Genomic DNA, 20156 nt, shown 5'->3' on the forward strand with positions numbered 1-20156 from the left:
AAATGAATTTCAAACTTCGTTACGAGTAAGTACACCCCCTTCCACCCCCCTATCTCTTTTAATATACGGATTACGACCTACTCGGAGAAGAAAATGATTATTACTGGTACTAGCTCGCGTACACGCCTGGCCGGTTAAGCTTCTCGTTATTTTCTCTCCTACTTTTTCTATCTCTCTCTCTCTCTCTCTTTCTCTCTCTCACTCTTTCTTTCTCGTTGTTTTCCTTTTTTTTTGGTGTTCTTTCCTTTTTTTTAAAGTCGTAACTTCGGAAAAAGAAGGCACCACAGTAATATCCACGAGTCATAACTCGGCACGGATAAGTTTGGCTCGACGAACATTTAGCGATGCCGCAGTTGTAACATCCTTTCTCTCACTCACTCCCTTTCTTTCTTTCTTTCTTTCTTTCTTTCTTTCTTTTTCTCTTCCTTACTCTGTTTCTTAGTAAGGAACTTCGGGAAAAGCCTGAGTTATAACGAGTGCGAAACGCGCCAAGGTAATTGCACCTTGGGGAAGTAAGTAGATTACCTCTTACTATTTTACTGTGAAACGATTGCTCGACACGCTTCCAACGAGATGCCTTTCTCTCTCTCTCTCTCTCTCTCTCTCTCTCTCTCTTTCTCTCCTTCTCCTCCGAGGCTCGTCTACTACGTTCTACCCTTTACACCCACGCGTTAATGTTAATTAATTAAGGTTAGCTAGACGACTGCTTACCTCTATCTATCTATATATATGTTATGTTCGTTTATTTATATCCTATATATTATGTTAGATGTATATATATATGCTTTATTTTCGAAAACTAGTAAGAGAAATTCTAGACGTTAAACTCTATTCAACTTCATCCATATCTAGTTTCGGGAATAAATTTAACGACGTTTCAGTAATTCGGAACGGTGATTTCTAATTTTCAAGTAAATATCGCGCAAAAGGGTATAATGATGAATTACGGATCGAAACAAGCATCTTTTGCCGTAACGTCAACAACTCGATACTACCAATTACGTGGTATATACTTTGAACGATTAACGATGTTATAATTTGGTTGATTGAAATTTATTGGTATATCATTTGTTTGATTAACTTAATTAATTTAGCAAAATTTTCTAATAAATCGATCTACTCGAGATCAAATCTTATATTTAACTTTTAATATTTACTTATATACATTAATTGAAAACTCTGAATTTCTCCTCCCCGTTCCCATACTATTCCTTCACCCTTGTAGACTTTTAATACACGGTTGATATATTGTATCGTTTCTGCAGTACTTCGTGAAATCTCATTAAAGGATAATAACTAGGTGCAACAAGTTTCTCATCGATCGTCTCTTCTTGTGAGAAAAAAAAATTAAAAAAAAAGGAAAAAAAGAAAATTATGAGACAGATGAACGACTTCCCTTATACTTTTCCTCATAAAGTAAAAAAGAAAAATCTTTCTTCTTTTCGACTCTACCATATCTATTTGAAAGTTCCATCAAACATCTTTTTATTAATTATCCTTGTTAACGAATTTCATACAAACTAGTGTTTGTAATAAAAATTCGTAAGTGGATTGAACTCGGATTTTATTATTATCCGAACATCGTAATACGAATTTGCGAGATTACAAATTAGTCGGGAAGTCGTCGTTTCTTTTTTTTCCCCTTTTTGTCTTTCCGACGGAAATTTAAGAATCCTTACTTTGGAAATGGCTACCAATTCGAAGTAAAGTAAGGAAGGAAACGTAAGAATCTTCTACGACCATTTCATTTCTATCGATAAATTTTCTTATATACTTGTGACGATTTCAATCCATCGTTTCATCTCTTTTTTTATTTTTATTTTCTTCTTATTTTTCATCATTCTTTTTATATATATATATATATATAGATAATAGAAAGAAAATAGAATATTTGAATAAAATTTTGTAATTAAGAAAATTTGTCAAACACGAAGTCTAATTTTTTTAATGAATATTCAATTTGCTTTTCTCCGATGTATTTACTAAACATTTTTTGATACTTTTTTCTCATTCCTAAGAAAATAATTTTTATCTTCGTACACTCACACATATACACATACAAATACAAATGTTTGTAAAAGCGTTAAATATTATTAGTAGAACAGAGATTGAAAAAAAATGTAGAAAATTACGTTACGTTGGTTTTACGGATAACAAAAACAGAAAAAACTAAAGGCTATTTAGAGTTGGTTTTTACTCGTTAGAAAGGTACCCTCCTCTTTTTGTAAGATCCTTCCTTGCCTGTATTATATGACCTGTCGACCCTTCTCAGCTTCACAGTAACCAAATACGACGTGTTAAGCCCCAAACTTTGCATTACAAATACAATTGAGATATAACTCGTGCTTTTCAACGTATTGATAATTACGTGTGTCATTAACTTAAGATAAATAATTTATTCACTATAACGTTGAGAGTTGCACGAATGTTTATGAACAATGATTGGTTTTTATTCGACTGATTTAAATATGAAATATCAATGAGAATTAATGAACGATCAACTAGTAGACGAATCGATGAAAATCGTTTTCCTAACGTAATTTTCGTTTTTCGTATCGGCTATAATCGTTAAAGCTTCACAATATATCGAAGTTTATGGGCCCGGAAAGCATTCGTTATACGCTAATAAGCATAACGCCGAAATTAATCGTTTTTAGTTAAGCTTTGAATAATGTTTTTGCGTTACTCCTCCGCACACCATTGTATGTAATTAACAAAAAACGCAATGTCCCCGATGTCGTCCCAAATACACCGTATTTGATCGCGCAAAATCATCGGTAATGGCTCGCGAGGGTCCGCATTGCGGGATGTTATCGTTACTCGACCGATTTAGGACGAATTTTCTCTCTCGTTATGATTGTTATTATTTTTCATATCTTTATTACATATAGGACCATATTATATACCTGTATGCTAAATATCGAGAACATTTTTATCTGAATATTATAATATATACACACACAGTAGGATTTATATTGCATTAAATATTCCGTTTACATAAAACATCAAAATTCATTATTTATATTGTTCTTTTTCCTCGAGTATTCTCGATATTCTTATTAAAGTAAACACAATTTTCTTTTCTGAAAGAAAATATATATACATACATGCGTGTACAATATCCCTATATGTATATACAAACCATATATATTGACTTTGAAAAACATCGACCTAGAAAATCTTTCCTTACCACTTTGTTTGGTGGTTCTCGAGAGCAGATACGCCCAAATGTTCAATAGATACGAACGATCTGGGTCGAACGGTGAATGTATAAAACGTACGACTCTATATACCGGAGATCTTGGACGGACGGCTGGAATATTCGGTTTGAGATGAGGTCGAGAGAGTGTAGAAAGAGGAGAACCGTATAAACGTTTTGCTACTGTGATCAGACTGCTGCAACCACTATACATATATGGATATATAAATATACTCTAGGATAGATATGTGTAGATTTGGGGGGAAAAAAGCACACCCTACCGAACAGCACTTGGTGATAGTTCAAGAAAAAGAATAGAAAAGAGATGAAAGACGAGAGTATTTTAAATATTCAATTTCATCTTTCTTTAAACTTGAGGCCAATAGATACGACTGTTTTTGATCGGACCGAATTTTACGCTCAGGATTTACACATGAAAAGATAAATTCGGTCCATTTATTATCCAACACTTTTTTTTCCTCTCTCTCTCTTTAAATTTTCTTTCTCTCTTAACTTCCTGAATCATCCACTCGACGCTATCCAAAATTCCACCATAGAGGCAACTTGAAAGTACCTATATGTATAATATATGTATAAATATAGTGCTCGTTGTGGTCGACCATAAGCTTCATCTGAAACTCTCTACATTGGTAAATTGATGGTATAGAAATTCGTAGTTTCGCAATAAGAAAAAGATGAACTTGACTTATGAAACAATTTCACTTGTACGTTCTATAATATTCTTATATTTTATTGTTGTTCGGTGATTAATCAGCGATATGATGTGAAATGTTAAATTTTAAATCAAGTCGAATTATTTTTATGAATTAAAATAATATTCCTATGAAAATCAAAATTTCTTTCTTGTTGAAGTTGCAATGAAAATGTTAAAAATACAAAAAAAGTACAAACTTCAACGTATTAATGATAATTTGTTTTTCAATAAATTAAAAATCATTTCGAATAATGTACATCAAAGATGTGTGATAGTAATACAATAAAAATATTAATTATAATAAAACAAGGAAAATAATTTATTTTTTTTTTTTTTTTAGTAACAAAACGCTTAGTAACCTAAAATACAAAGGTTTTAGCTGAAAATTTATTATAAAGGCAAGATAACACTTCGTCAGTTTAATCTTTAAGCAGATAACAAACAAAACTTCTAAGAACTTAGGAAAACTTGCGTCTCATAGGCTTGTGTAATATTTGTCTACAAAGTTTCTTAGTTTTTGACTGGATTTTCACGGGTCGTCCGCTTTTCGCGGAAAACTTGGTTTCTCTAAAAACAGACTCTCTTTTTCTCCTTTCTCTCTTTCTCTCTCTTTCACCTGCATGTAGTCCTTTTCTTCATTGTTCGACCCCGCACGAATTCTCCAACAAGATACAGGAACAAGTTTAAAGATGTCGTGTACGAGGTAGGACGGTTAAATGAGACTTTTTCTTCTATTTTTTTCTTGCAAAACAGAAAAGAGGTAGTAGTACCGCCATTAAAAAAGAATAACAGGACACGATAAACTTTTCGACTTGGACTTTAGTTTTCCTAGCGAAAATGTCCCAAATTAAAAGTCTCGTGTATTTTCGTGGCGAAAAATGAAAGAGACACGAACGAAGAATAACCCAAAAAAAAAACAACAAAAAATGTCTACAAAAATAATAAGATATAGAAAAATAAATAAATATTATTATAGTTTCGTAGTATCAGATAATTTCTCGATGAAAAACATTTCAAGTTATTTGTTAGAAAACTTTCTGTAATATTTCTTACCGTACGTATATAAAAAAAAAATAAAAATAAAAAAGGGACTACAGTTTCCTTTCCAAAAGTATTATCTCGCTGCAAGATGGTAACGTAAAAACCCATAAAAAAAGAAAAAAGTTACAAAACGTGTTCCCATTATTCGAACGATAGCACTTCAGAACGATGAACCTGCTAAATCTCATTGCGACCAGGGTTTCTAAGAATGACCATGGTTCGTTCATTGGTATTTCCTTCCTTCCTTCCTACTTTCTTCTTTCTCTTGTCCCCTCTCTCTCTCTCTCTCTCTCTCTTACACTCTACATATATATCTTTCTTCCTCTCTTTCTCTCTTTTTCGCAATGCTCGAGAAAAGCAAGAGCACTTGTCCCATTGCCCTCGTTGCTCTCTGTACTACTGAAAAACGAAGAAACGTATACCGGCCGTATAATCTCGCTTGGTTCGCTCTTTACGAGTGTCGAACATGTTGATGTGTTAGTCTGTGCGTGGGGGGTGGCCGGGGGAGGGAGAAAGAGATATACGTTCGTATTCGTGCGCGTGCGCGTGCATGGTCGAGTTCATACACGTACAGGAAAAGACAGAGAGAAAGAGAAACAGAGAGAGAAAAATACATCATAGAAACACGTGTATACGTAGAGATACATATATACAGAAATAGAAAGAGAAGCAAAGCAAGAGAAAGAGAGAATCGTATAAACGCGCTCAGCCGTCTATAGAAATAGGAGAAAGCAGGAGAGAGAATTACATAGCCTTCTTGATCTCCTCTTTGGTGGTAGCTCAAAGGGCAACGTTACGAGGATAGAGGAAGAGAGAAAGTGAAAAGGAGAGAGAGAGAGAGAGAGAGAAATGCTTGCAGTTTGACGTGCGAATGTAGAAGCTCTTCCTTCTCTGAATCGTACGACCTCATCGTCCCTCTTTCAACCAGCACCACCTACATTCCCTCTCTCACATATACCCTCTCATTCTGTCTCCCCAATCCCCACCCTATCCTCACCCTCTTCTCTCACTATCTCTCACTCTCTTACTCCTTCGGTTTCTCACAAGTCAGACCTTCTCGTGTCTGGCACTGCGGATGTTTCGCGCGTTTCGAGTTCCAACCGAGACCAAATGTATGTCGCGCATGTGCCCTTGCTTCTACGATGTGGTATACATGAGTCTGTGTATATATATATATATATATATATATATATATATATATATTGCGTATGTGTGTGTGTGTGTTCGCCAGCTAGCAGATCAGTTAGCTTTTTAACCCGATGCTCATCCAACTAAATTACACGTGGCCTACTTCTTCTGCACACTAAATACCGTGGCCAAGGGAATATGGGATTAATTAAAAACGTATCAAATCCGTCGTTTCACACCTCTTCACCACCCTTTCCTCCACCTCAGCATCCTCCTTCTCCTCCTACTTCTTTCGTTCCATCCATCATTTTTCCTTTTTCCTCATTTATTCTCCCTTCTTCCCTCTCTCTTTTTCTCTATCTTATTTTGACTCGGTTTGTAAACAAGACAAAATGTTAACCTACAAATCGATTGATCTACCCAAAAAAACGTACCTACAACGATATTTTTTTTAACTTAAATTAAAGTAATAACCAGGATCATAATTTTGTAATTTAATTTTGTTTTCGAACAGATAGACTCGATATGTTGAACAATTTGGATTAAAAGTTTGTAATCATTGTGCGTTCTAATGGTTTTTTTTTTTTATTTAAATACTTTTGATCGTGAGATGCGATGATATAATTTTATAATTTAATAATTTTTTTCATAATTTCGATTGGGTACGTGTAAAAACGTGCCTGAAACATTTCGGGCGTAAATTTGATTTCAAAAAGTAATAATCGAGTAAAGATTTACGTAAACATGCCATTACATTTTATGAGCAATTAATGAAAAATAAAAAGAGGGAAAATGAAAAAATACGAGATGAGAGAGTTAAAAGTAAATCGGTCTTTTCGGATTACAAGTAACGACTTGTAAAAGAAGATTTGTCGATCGATAACAACAAGAAGAAGCAATTTCCATTAAAGAGGACAATTGAAATAGTAATGACTTTTTTCTTTCCGTTCAGAAAATAAGTTCACCAAGTACTATTCCTTTTTCTCGAATTCAAAGAATATTGAAAGATCCTATTGTAAAGAAGATAATAAAAAAAAAAATTAGCAAAAGACTTTGTATAAAAATATTTTTAAAAAACTTTAATATTATAATACATTTTTTTTCTCATTTATTTCTTACTGTTATTCAGGTTAAAAAAAAAAAAAAATTAAAGAAACAAAGAGAGAAAGAAAAGTAAAGTAAAGAAAAAAGAATATTCTATCTCGATAGAAAATTCAAACTTCTAAAAATAAAAATATCCTTTTTACATTAATTTAAAGAAAGAAAAGAAAAGAAAAATAACAAATGGAATAGAAAAAAAAGAAGAAAAAAATGTGAGAAATATTTTCAAAAACTTTTCTCGAAGACTTTACTAATACAGAAAATAATTGTCTTACGAAAGATTCGCTTATGGGACTTCTTTCTACTCGATAGTTCGTGGTAAGAGGAAAAAGTTTAAGCGATGTACCAGCTTAACACTGGAGCGATGCCAATGCGAGAGAAAAAAAAGAGAAAGAGAGACACACTGAGAAACAGAGAAGAAATGAGAAATAAAGAGAAAGAAAAAGAAAAAGAGATAGAGAGAGAGAGAGCATGCAATTAGCGCGCAATGATAATTTTATCAAATACTAGGCATTAACCCACTTTCATGGCTTTCGCGAAACTGCACGTTTAACGAAGAGGAATATTTTCTTTGTTCTTCTTCTCATATTCGTTAAAAAAAAATTTTTTTCTCAAAATTATAAATATTTGTGGAAAAAAAAGAATCTCGTTTGCTACTCGAGCTCTTTTAATTTTCTACGAACCAATCAAATAATTCTCTCAGGACCGCATTGCTGTAGCATTTTCAACAAATAATATTATATATATACAAGACATTATTATAAAATTAACGAAGAATTGAATTAACAGGTACACTGATGTGCACTATCTCTATCTCTTTATTTTTTTTTTTCGTTTCCATTCCATCTATCTGTGTTTATCTATGCGACTTTTGTACTTTTATCGATGGAAACATTACCAACGATGAACATTTTTCCCTTTATCTTCTATCTATTAAAATGGTTCCCAACTTTTATCTCTTTCTCGGAAAGAAATTTTTTTTTCAACTTCTCACGGGGGGAAAAAAAGAGAAAAAAGAAAAAACTCTTAAACGTTTCGTCGTCTTTAGAAGATTGAGTTCAAACTGGAACGAATAATTTGACTTTCTTCCCCAATCGACGGAATCTCTTCTTTTTCAACTTTGCTCTATCATAAAGTACGTACCTTCTTCTTATCTTTCGTCTTTCCTACTTGTTAGAAAAATTATTTCAATCTTTGGTACAATCAAAAAAGAAAAATTCCAATTGACGACAGTTATAAGAACAAAGAAACTGATTCGGATAATATTTCAATGAACCAATTCGTTACATTTATTTCTACTTTCTAGTTGATTTTATTCTCGTTTTAAATGAAAAGCGTATCGAACGAAAGAGAAAATACTATTATTTGACAATCCCTTTCTCTTTCACTCTCACACACATACACTTTCCCTTCATTTCTATCTATTTCTCTTTCTATGGATGACACGTTTCATTAATTGTGAGTAGAAACTATTATCCAAAGCAATGACGGCATCAAGGTACATTTGATGTAATGCAACTCTCGAACGTTAAACAGCAGGCGTAATAATCCCTTACGGTAATTACCCATTTCCATTAGGACCGTCATCTCCAGAGCCGATTAATTTCTCCTTTACCAATAACCGTAACTCTATTACGAAGAACTTTCAACGATCTTTGAACTACAACGATTGATTGATTTTACCTTCCTCCCAAAAAAAAACATAGTGAACCTTTTTATTTGTTTTATCATTGAAATAAAAAGAGAGAAAGGAAAAAAAAAAGTAGAAATCTATACGTTCTCATTGATTTTATAGCAACTTTTAATTGAAACTTTATATTGAAAACATTCTTTTTTATTTTATATATTTATTAAATGAAAACTACAATATATATGATATGTGTTTTTAAATCATATAGATTATTGGAATATTTTATCTTGTTACAACGTAACGAAAAACGAAAGGACGAGAAAATATATAATCGCATTTGTATAAAAAAAAGAAAAAAAAAGGAACCTATCACCTTTAACGTATGTAATCTCTTTTTAATATTATCCCCATAGTACAAAGAAGACAAAGTAATGATATTCTTTTAGTACACGTAGAATAATATACGTAATATATGTATAGCCATCTATGCATGGTATAATAGTAAACCTATTCGACGAAGCTTTTAGTAAGATTTGGATAGGTCGAGTGGGACATGAATTTAACAAAAGCTGAACGCGCGTGAAAGCCATCGATAGAAAAGATCGATAAAGATGGGAACATCGTTGGAACACTGCAAATTGATACGTAGTGTGAAACGTAAAGAGAAAGAAAGAAAGAGAGAAAGAAAAAAAGAAACGAATGAGAACCGACGACGACGACAACGACGAGGGATAGAAAATCGAATCTATTCTCTCGTTCCTTTCTTTCCATTTCATTTATCCTCCTGGGCTAACCGGAATCCCTCTATGGATCGGGCAGAGACGCGTGCTGCTGCTGCTGGTGAAAGATCCAGTTTGATGGGGTACAACACGTTGAACGGTGTGAAAGCGAATGACGCTTCGGTTACAAAGGAAATAAGAGACAATACAAAATAAGAGGAAAATGGGGAGGCTTTTTTTCAGCAAAATATTTTCACGTTTCTCGAAAATACTCTTTTCGATATATCGAAGTAGCAACAGGTATTCCGACAGAGTCCTTTTAAAAGAATACAATACGGTGTTGAATATGTACATTGATGAACATTTCTCGTATTTATCTCTCTCTCTCTCTCTCTCTCTCTCTCTCTCTCTTTCCCTCTTTCTGTTTCTCATTCTTTTTCCTTTTTTTCCTTTGGATATCGTAGAGAATTTAAATCCTTTAAAAATACACCGAACAACTAACGACTACCAATGTCTATCCACAGGTTCTTTTCAAACGAACGTTTCATTGCTACTCGATAACACAGCACGTTGATATAATCGAATCAATACAACCGTCCAAAGTGATAGATACTTCTGACTACCAGAAAGAAATATCACTAGTTTCACAGAAAACAAATAGTTTCGAATGGAACACGCTCTGCTTTTCGAGATTGAGGACGTCTTTACTTGTCTTTTTCTTGTTTTCTTATTTTCCCTTTGGTCCTTTCCTATTTCCCATTTGATCCATCCGACGAGAGGATATTTGAAAACATAGAACTGATTTTAATATGTTACTTTCCATGCATACTCGATGCATTCGATTAAAATGAAAAAAAAAAAAAGAGGAAAAGGAAAGAAAAGAAAAGAAGTAACAATCCAATGAAAATATTTTACACGAATTGTTTTTTGATTTCTAAAAGATCGATAATAATTGAAAGTATCTACTTAAATTAATCTTGACGAAGTATCAATTAATTATTATTTTCTTCGATAAAATTTAATGAAAGCGTTAAACGCGAGGATAATTTCAATGAAATTTAATATACAAAAATGAGTCTCAACATCGAAAGGCTCTGGACGATTGGCGTACGCTTGATTAAATCGTAATTGCAGTTTGAAAACGTCCGCAAACAGCTGACAATGATTTTGCGGTTATCGCGATAACTCAAATCATGTTTCGGACGAGCGAAATTATGCCTCAGTGCTGAAACTGAATTGCGAACTAATTCGACTATCAGCGACCTATTGATCTTCATGTTTAAAGAATTTCACTCGTATTTTTCTTATCTGACGTAAAAAAAGAAAGAAAACTTTATTTGATATTACAAATATTGAAAAAAAAAAGATCGATTAGTAACAAAAATTTGCTTCACCAAAAAATGTTTTAATCTATGTTAAAGTAATAGAAATATTTGCTTTTTTTCAAAAAAATATTTCGCGAACTATTTACCAAAAAGAAAAAAAATTCATTTCTTATTTTCTCATCGCTGTTAAAGCAAACAAGAAAATTGTTTTTAAATTCCAGGCATACCTCGAATAGCACACTAATTTTCTCCTATCAAGTTTTCAGTTTAACTTCATAGAAGAACTTCCACTCTGCAAAAAAAAAGTTATTCAATTTCAAAACGTTTGCGAATATTTCTGTAACAGAGATTACATATATTTATACGTATTTTACGTGTAAAAATATATGATATGGTTATATATATATATATATATATATATATTATATAAATATACACCGGTGTATATGTACATATATTTTTATATATATCGTTGACAGAATACAATTACCCATTTACATAGGATATGCTAAGACTTCAACAACGTTTTCTAAGAATAAAATAAGAATGGAAAACGAAGCGACGAGAAAAAGAATTTGAAATAGATCGTTTAGGTTTTTTCTTTTTCTCTCTTTTCTCACGAAAAATTCACTGAAAATCTTTAGCTTTTCTCGTATCTTTCCTTACGGAAGATCCCGACGAAATCGAAACTGGTTGAACTATTCCGTGGTCTTGTAAGAGAACGGAGAGGGGAGGGGAGGAGTGTAGATGTCATCGATTTTCTCCGTCGATTACGTTCTCGGGCAAAAGAAAACCGTACTCTTCTTTTCTTTCCCTATCCGTACCGTTTTTATCAAGATTAAATGAAGGAAATCAAATTTATTTGATCTCGAGAAAAATACGAGAAAAATCATTTTACCAATAAATCGCGTTAGCATTCGGGAATATTCAGTCGGAATATTGATTAGAAATGAAAAATTTGTTTGAACGAAATCTATCAAACGTAATTATTAATTTTAACGTACGTCAAGTTACGTAATTGCCTTATTATTTTTGCATAAAATCGTACGTTGTTATCTAAGCTCGATGTCTGCATTTAGACCCTTGATAATCCCGTTTTCACGTGCTAGATTAATTTGGATTATATTATAATAAGCGGGTAACGTATGTTCAACGTAAATTCTGTAGAAATTTAGGAAAGTATAGCAACCTAATCGAATTTCAGGTTTACACTCGAACGTGTGATCAATGATTTATAAAAATTTCTTTGATTAAGATTGACTTTGGTGGTTAATAAAAATTTCACTAAATGATTTTAATTTACGAACTCGCGTAAAACAAACGTTAAAAGATTTGAGGTGGTTGATTTGGTGGACAACTTTAGCGAGACAAAAGGTTTAGAGGAGAAATGAGGGAAGAAGTGAGAAAAGGGGTTGGGTTGTTGAAATAGGGCCGAGGTCAAATGACGAAGTTCGACCTCTCTCCTTGGATCCCCCTATTTTATTCAGGAACAGAGCTTGTTTGTATAGCTGATTGCTGTGCTAGCTACAAGACTCATGATGACGGGCTTAAGCGATAAATTAAAAATGTAAACTCCGCTAATTAAGACATTAGCAGCTTCACTCTGACACTTACCAACGAGAAAAAAAACACGTATACATACTATAATAGCATATATACATATATATATTATACATTTATCTTCATACGTATAATTATAGTTTCAAATTATTTCTCATTTTCGTTATTTAACCTTATACATTTATAACGAATGTTTTTTTTTTTGTTTTTTTTTGTTTCTAAATTTTATCCCACTTCTTTTATATTCTTTCAAATTTAATACCTAATTTTCTTTCATTTAAAATGCTTCTCTCGCATGGTAAAAGAAAATTAATTTTTTCTCTTTTTTCTTTTTTTTTCTTTTTATTTTTAATTTCATTCATTTGTATCCCCACATTATGTTCCCCATCAATGACGAGATCTCGTTTAAAACAATTTCCAATTATGACCGGATTATTACGGATCGTATTGTAGAGACTACGCGTAATGCAATCTCCATTTAGATGCTTTTACTACATATCTCTGTACTCTTGTTTTCTCTCTCTCTTTCTCTCTCTCTCTCTATCTCTCACACACACACACACATAGACTCTCATGTTCTCTTGTTTTCTTCACATATATTACAAATGAACAAGTAACCTGAAAAAAAAATTGTTTAAAAACAAATAACACAATGTTATTTTTCAATAAACATTTTTTATTCTCTAGAAGTGAACTTGTAATAAAATTCATTGCAAATTTCTCATAATTATATTATCTAATTGTCAATGCTTTCTTTTTCTCTCTCTTTCTTTCTGTTTCTTGCTCTCTTTTTCTATTTATCAACGACGAGATTCATGTGGAATTCTGTTAAATGTTATTCCTACATATTTAACGTAAGTAATTATTTGTGTATCGTTGTGCGTTAAACGAAACTGAATTCGTTCCTTTTAGAAGTTTTTCAAAACAATCACTGCGTTTAACCGAAATTTTATAAATCACAAAGCATGTCAATGAATGCATAAATATGAATTTGAATTATCTTTGGATTATCGCTTGTTTATTTCAGAAACAATTAGTTTGACTAGAACAAATAAATGATCTACGGAATACTCAGAGGTAGATTTTTAAAAATAAAAAAAAATAAAAAAGTCCAAAAAAGACGAATCGAAATTAAGAATTAATAATTGTTTGTCGAAATAAAACCATTTCGAGATGAAAAACGAGCGGAATGTTCGTGTGATTCTCAACAACAAAGAGAAACGTGTTAAAAATTATTTATCACCCTTTAAATGAATGACTGAAAACATAATATAGATACAAGTAACATTTTACAAATATCAACTAAACATTGTCTAATTTGCTAGTTATGTACACATTAAATTAAATTAAACAAAAAAAGAAACATTACCCATATCACTTTTCAACCACTCAAATATCTTACTTGTAATTTGTAATATCCTTAAAAGTCAAGTTGATGTATCGTTCGAGACGAAATTCCAAAAGCGTTATTATATCCTCCCATTCTCTTTATATAAATCAAATAATAGAGTTATTAACAACTTTATCATCTCTCTTTCTCTTTCTGTATAGCTTGGAATTTCGCTCTTCATCATGGCACACGCGCCGTGACATCGCGATCGTTGCTACTACTGGTGTTGCATGGCTATCGTTTAACAAAATTCAACGAATTCACGAGGCGAGAGAGCGTGAATTAGAACGATGAGGGTGTAATGAGAAAGAGAGAGATTGAGAGAGAGAAAGAGAGAGAGAGAGAGTATGGAACGCTCCCGAATAGGTTGCATAAATTACCGGCTGCTCGCAGAATGCGTCGCATAACGAGATAATTAATACATGAACGACAAACGAGCGGTGAGCTAGCGCGCAAAAGCATCGTTTCTCTCTCACTCTCATTTCACCTACCCTCTCATTCTCATCCTTCTCATTCCTATCACTCTCATTCCCACCCTCTTTCCCTAGGTTCTTCCCCACCACTTTTGAATTTGCTCTACTACCATGAACGATACACAACGTTGGTGGCATCAGAATTCGTAGATCACACACATATATAAACACACATACTTTTATAGGTGCATATACATGAACCTCTCTATGTCTCCCTCTGTTTCTCTGTCTCTCTTATTGGTTCCCGTTCGATGGTCCAACCGACATTGAACATTGTCTGCCGGAGCGTGTCCGGTGGCTCTTTTGTTCACTTAGGGATTTATATATGTATTGTATGATATATACCGTGAGGCTAACAAACACACACACACAAATATATATATATATATTGCATATGAATACGTATATACTTATCATACTGTATGTATGTGTATGCACATATCCATACATCGAAAGAAGATCATCGATACTTGCATGTACGATCCGTCGATTTCGGAAACGATATGAATTCCTAAGCCGGTACGGAAAGGAGAGAAGATATGAGTCTGTAGTTCGATCGTTGGAGGAAAGCCGAAAACGATAATACCCCAAGTAGTTGGGAGTATCATTGCTTAGCCAAACGAAAACAAACACAAGGTAGTGGAAACCTGGACCCCTTAACCTACGCCCCAACCCCCACCCTCATCCCCTTCTCTCTTTCTCTTTCTCTTTCTATTATTTTTTTTTCTTTTTCCCTTATTTCTTTCTAACAACTATCCTTAGCTTCGAGATTTATGACCTTTCCCCTTTTTTATTTTTTCCTTTTGCTCTCTTTTTACTTCTTTCGTCCTTCGTATAGAATCATCTGAACTAGTTCGAGAAGAACAGACTTCGAAAATCCTTTTTTTTTCCTTTCGTTTCACCTACTTCACCAAGTTAACTCGTCTTTTCTTCCTCCGCATAGACTTTTAATCATCCCCTTTGTCATGGGAAGAATAATTTACTTTTCCTCGAGTAAATACCGGTTATTATAAAGTCAAGTGGTGTGTGTGTGTATATATAAAGTTAACTTTTGTTGAAATATACACGCACATCTTTCTGAATTTATTATTATAAATTATAATATTATTATTATTATTATTATTATTATTATTATTATTATTATTATTATTATTATTATTATTATTATTATTGTTATTATTATTATTATTTCTATTGTATTCTATAATATATGATTTATACGATATTCTTCTCCTTTTGTTTTTTTCTTCTTTTTCTTCTATCGAATATATCCTCGAGAAGATAACTATTATCAAAGAGAAAACTCTCAAACGATGTGACACAGCCACTGGAGAGGTGAACGATATCGAACTAAAAAATGTAAAACAAGAAATTCGATCCAATAGAAAACTCGTTAAGAGCAAACAGTGACAATTTTAACGCGACAATGCTGAAAGACTGACACACGATGCTCCAGAACGAATCGCATCACGTCGTTCTATCGAATATCGTATCTATCGATCGTAAACACGCACAACGAGTTGTGGATGTGTGTGTGTGTGTGTTTGTTTGTATGCGTGTCTCTATCTCTATTTCTCTCTACCTGAATTTTCAGAGATGGCACGCTAATACGCTTCTAAAGTATCGCTAAGTGATTATTATCCCTCTATAGCATACACCACACAGAAATTACGCAATGAGGAATCGAAACGATGGCATCGCCAACGGAAACGCGTTATAGCAACTTCCGAACGCTTTAACACCGCCATTAATGGCACTTTGTGTGGCACAGATCCCACGAGAAAATTTTAAACGTTTTGCGATTTTCCATATTGCGTGTGATCCTTGCATTATCGTAAAATATGTCATTTAATTAGCATAGATCACAAACGTTTGAATTTTTCTTGCTTTTTAAGAACATCATGGAAAATATTGAAATACATTATACATATAACCGTAACCCTCTTTTTGAAACATTCAAGAGAAATGAGTATTAAATCCTTTCAGTTGCTTTTTATATTTTTTTGTTTGTTTTTTTTTTTTTGAATGCACTTTGACGTAATCTTCGCTTGTTACAAAATGAATCGTTCCGAATTCTCATTTATAAAACGAGAAACAATCATACGACTCGATAACAATATCAAATTAAGATAATTACTACATTCTTGATACGATTAAATATTTCCAATAATCGGTTACTCGTAACAGAATTGAAAATTCATACGAAAATTCTTTCGATTAACAGCGAAACAATCCATATTGACAATTATTTCTCTTTTTTGTTTTTCAGATAAAAGAACAGATTAATGTTATGTTATGCTCCAATTATGAGCATAATACAACATGAAATAGATTACGTACAATTTACGTTGCTCACTTTTTGAATATATGATAACTTATCCGTAAGGGTTCATTTGTAGTACGTAGGCGTTATATAAATCGTATCGCTTAATGACACAACATTTACTAACAAATGAGATAACGCAATGGGACAGTTAAAAAATTACCATTGCATTACCGGAAATCGCAGTTATCAGATACCATTGCTATACTCATAATTATTTTTTAAAATACCTATAATAAAATACATTCGATAGAACTTCAATTAATATCTCGTAATATCGATCAAATAATTTTAATACAAATAAACGAAAATTAAGTAATAAAATATAATTGTACTACACGCCTATTAAAAAAAAATTAATTATTTTAATATTTTTTAAAAACTTGATCAATCTTTTACTTCTTATAATTACAAATATAGCCATAGTCCATTACCCCACACTTAGTAATTTTTATGGAAAGGATTTCTGATAAACGTATCACATAATATAACTCACATAGTACCTAATGTTCTAAAATATGATATGCAATTTATTTCATATCAATGCATACATAATTGCATTTCAGTAAGGATTCTCTGTTACTGGATTCTTTACTTATTGATTATTTTTACTCCTTTACTAATTATTTATTTCTTACTAATTATCTTTTTTCAATCCTCATATCATATACCCCCATTTTTTTCTTTGTCATTCTATCTCATTATTCTTCTCATATTTCAATAACATTCGAACTTTATTTATTTCCGTACTGGAATCGCTTACCAAAAAAGAACATCTAAGACCATACATCACTTTAGTCTTTTACCTGAACGAATCCTTTATCATTTAGGATCAAATCAATTTGATTATTCCTACGTAAAAGTTAAATACACATATCAAAATTTTATTTTTTTAAACAGCTTTTCATATAACATTATTCCGGAACAATCATTCCCATAAATTGAAAGATTATTTTATCTTTAATAAACAATTAATAATAACATAATTAAACATCTAGATCAAAATAAATTACACATTAAATAACTATAATAACTTTTGCAATTATGTGATAAATAAGAAAGAAACGTTAATAAAATAGTTTCTAACAACAATTCAGTAATATTAAATGGATTAAGTTGAACTAATCTTAACAAAGTTCAATGAAGCTCACTGAGGTATGTGGGTGTATATCCACGGCATATAACTATAACTTGGTTTCATTCGTTACGATACACAGCACACTTATTTACGAAAGCCAAGAAGATCGATGAGAGGAAAAGTCGAAGAAAGATTTTCGCTGCGTCGAGCATCGATAAGGAGCAATCCTTTACGGCGACTTTCTTTCTTTCTTCAACCAAAGCCACCGCCGCATGATCCTAGTTTATAAGCTATAAATCACGTCTCAAGCCCTTCTTCTTTCTCCTACGGGCTACGGTGTTCGTCCGAGAAGCAGAAAATAAAGCACAGCTCGTGGCAGAATTTAGCGAGCCTTTAATCGTTAATCCGTTCCTTTCTATATATATATATTGCTCGGATAGATTACAAGGATAGAAAACGTGCTCTCGACAAGTTTTGTGAAAAAAAATAAAAAAAAATAAAGAAAACTTTAGAAATCTTTTCGATAGAATTAATGATCGATTGAGAAACTGAATCTCAACAAATAATATATATTATAAACGTTATATATCAGATAAATCGGATGGGATTTATAAGACGTATCAAAATTATGTGTATATATCCTACTTAAAATTTCAATTGTTTATAAATCCGTAAAACGAGATGGGACTTAGTCTGTTAAACGCTCAACCATTCGCAAATAATTACTTCAGTTAAATATTTAGATTTAACAATTAACGAAATCCCAAATGAATGAATCTCGTAGTAGGTAAACGAAAAAATTAAATAATAAAAAGGGTTTGTGGTTGACAATTTAACCGTACAATTATGAAACTATTTTACGGTATAAATTGCGCTTGAATGCTTTTGAAAAAGAACAAAATTAATATTTTACAGTTTTTTTTTCTTTGTTCTTTTTTTGTCATTTTTTTTAATTTCTACAAACTCAAATTCGTAATATATTTATTCGTTGGGTTTTCTCGCCCGCATCATAACGTTCTGTGATTTATCTTAAAATTATTTCGTTTGTGAAAGAAATATACGATTACGAATTTGGAATATGAGAAAAAAGAAAGAAAAAAGATTGATGATTTTGATTTATCAAAAATAAAATGATGATGGGAAATCGTACGCGGAATTTTAAATGAAAATTGTCGTATCAACTTGAAGAATTAGTTCTAAATCTCATTTTTTTTCTTTTTTCTTCTTTTTACTTCTCTCGTTCTTTCAAGTCTACCTACAAAAGTCTCCACCTTGAAAACTAGGAAGAGAACTTGCGTTTTCCCGTAGAGAAAAATATCGTCTGGACGAGTTGGTGGCAATTAATTTTTAACGACCTTACTTTCGTTAACTCAAGCGTCGTTTCCCTCGTACAGAGAAAGAGAGAGAGAGAACGTTAAAGGAAATAAAAAAAGAAAAGAAAAGAAAGGAAAAGAAAAAAGAAAAAGTGAAAAAAGAAAAGGTAAGTCTTTTCTGTGTTTGCCATAGTTTCTTATCAACGATACATCGTAACGATTAAGTCGGAAACCAAGCTGCAAATTAAAGATTAAAAAACCATCGGTGAATTAAAAGAGAAAGGGAATACAAGAGAAGTTCTAAATAAACTCCAAATTATACGGTGAAGAGTAAATCTTAACGAATAAATAAATTACGTATGATTTATAAAGTAGACATTATTTATATATAACAAATATAATAACTATAAATTATACACGCGCGAATAGAGAAACCACTGTAAATATTAAACAATATATTTAACACAAATTTAAAATTAAACGCAATGTCTGTTCATCGTTGAAAAATTAAATGATATTCTAGCAATATGAGTTCTATTTCCAAATTTCATACGTGGTATAGGACCTATTCAAAATCACATATGTCAATATAAACGAAAAAATAGTTTATATTATAAAAAAAATTATCATACAATCCTGAAACATATGAACTAGTAAAAATAATCTTACGTATTCGAGTAGAATACATTTTTCCGGTATGTCAATGAAATTGACAGAACGTCATTAACGCGTTTCGTGCATCATATATCACAGATGATATATATAATCTGACGTATTTATTAAATACCTTAAAAACGTATATTTTATAATAATCTAAAAACTGTAGAATATATTTCTATCAAAATAATGAGATATTATATAAAAAATGCAGTATAGAACAAAACAAATAAGTTAATTTAATTCATATATATATATATATACACACAATAATTAATAATTACATGTAATAATTCATTTCGTTAAAGTAAAGAATGTATAACCCGATTGATAAAAACTCGAATAAAAACGGTTCGGAACTGTACGCGTTAAAGTATCACTCTCCCTTTTCCCCTTATCCAATACGATTATAAGATTAAATATTACTTTTCCAATATATTACCAAATACAGGATAGGTATCCTGTTCTTCGTCGAGATATTGAATGATATTTTCAAGTAGATTT

General features: G+C 31.9%; 1 protein-coding gene across 2 annotated transcripts in view; it reads left to right on the top strand.

Moving 5' to 3' along the window:
- The window catches only part of dpr1 (defective proboscis extension response 1), a 291921-nt gene that overhangs the window by 218719 nt on the left and 53046 nt on the right, over positions 1-20156 (top strand). The gene's annotated exons all lie outside the window — the stretch shown is intronic.

The sequence above is a fragment of the Polistes dominula genome, unplaced genomic scaffold, assembly GCF_049000335.1.
Source record: "Polistes dominula isolate Pdom_NZ unplaced genomic scaffold, Pdom_raw_medaka contig_15, whole genome shotgun sequence".
Taxonomy (NCBI): Eukaryota; Metazoa; Arthropoda; class Insecta; order Hymenoptera; family Vespidae; genus Polistes; species Polistes dominula.